The 1,125-nt window shown below is 35.9% G+C and overlaps 1 protein-coding gene across 1 annotated transcript in view; it reads left to right on the top strand.

Annotated features, from left to right (window-relative positions):
- LOC101859599 overlaps positions 1-1,125 on the top strand; it is a gene marked incomplete in the record, with an annotated part of 43,913 nt that overhangs the window by 28,112 nt on the left and 14,676 nt on the right.

Here is a 1,125-nt window from a genome sequence, read left to right as displayed (position 1 = left end):
TAATATAATATAATTTTATCTATTGGAAGGGAAGTAATCATAACACTGAATCGCACTCGTGAGCCAACACGGGTTCTGTTTCTTGGTACTTTTCTTTCTGCATCAAGTCTGTTTTTTGTTCACCTCCGATGTGGTGACATCATCAGATCCAGTGAAAATCGTCTCAGTTAGCAGCAAGGGAAATCGCACTAACCCCCCACCCCATTTTCCCCTTTTTTTTCTTTCTCCGAAAGCAAAAATTGTCCCACGTGCCAAATTCCTAAAATAAGTTAACAATAATGATAGTACATTTACTTTCATACTGTTGTAGATTAAAAGACGTTTAAAAATGTAAAAACAGAAGTAAAATTGAAGAGTGATTTTAACACAAATTACACTAAACAAAACAATTAAACAACAATGTTTGCAAAACAATTTTTTTTCTGCCTGAGACAAACAAATTTGGGTGTTTATCTCTCTTTACTCTCTTCTCTGCTCTTCTGTCGTTCCTGACTCTCTGTCTTGCAAATTCACGGTACTACATGGCCGTTATTGTATTACTAAACCCATTTTGACTTTTTTTTAAAATTGAAAGAAAACACCTGGATTAATAAATTAGTCTCTTATTTCTTTTCACCTAAATTATTACACAAGTCAAGAGACGGGCTATCAGTTTGAATTGGTCCATTCGAAGAAAGGCACCCCCCCCCCCCCAGCTAAAACAACCAGCATAACCAAAAACAAACAAAAACCAAGCCCATCTCGTACCGTACTCTATTTGTCACTCTGCGTTACGTTCTCTGACGTCATTAAATAAATCCCTTACCCATTTATATGAGACTGACGCCATCTGATTAGTAGAACAAAGTGCGTATGATAGTGTCCAAACGTGTATTACGTCCATACTTAGTATGCCATGTAACTGTTCCAGATAGAGATTCAAGGATTATATATGTAAGTAAAGGATCTGAGAGCTGAGCAATGACGATTTTAGACATAATGGCGGTGATGAGTGCTGATGTGGGATTGCGTTTAAGTAATGTTCTGTGACGTCATTAAATCTATTGTATTGTACTACTTTGTAGGTGGATAACATAGATAACGATAGATAGACTTATTGATAGATAGATAAATAGATAGATAGAT

Source organism: Aplysia californica, unplaced genomic scaffold, assembly GCF_000002075.1.
Source record: "Aplysia californica isolate F4 #8 unplaced genomic scaffold, AplCal3.0 scaffold00710, whole genome shotgun sequence".
Classification (NCBI taxonomy): domain Eukaryota; kingdom Metazoa; phylum Mollusca; class Gastropoda; order Aplysiida; family Aplysiidae; genus Aplysia; species Aplysia californica.
This window is presented reverse-complemented; position numbering and strand designations above follow the sequence as displayed.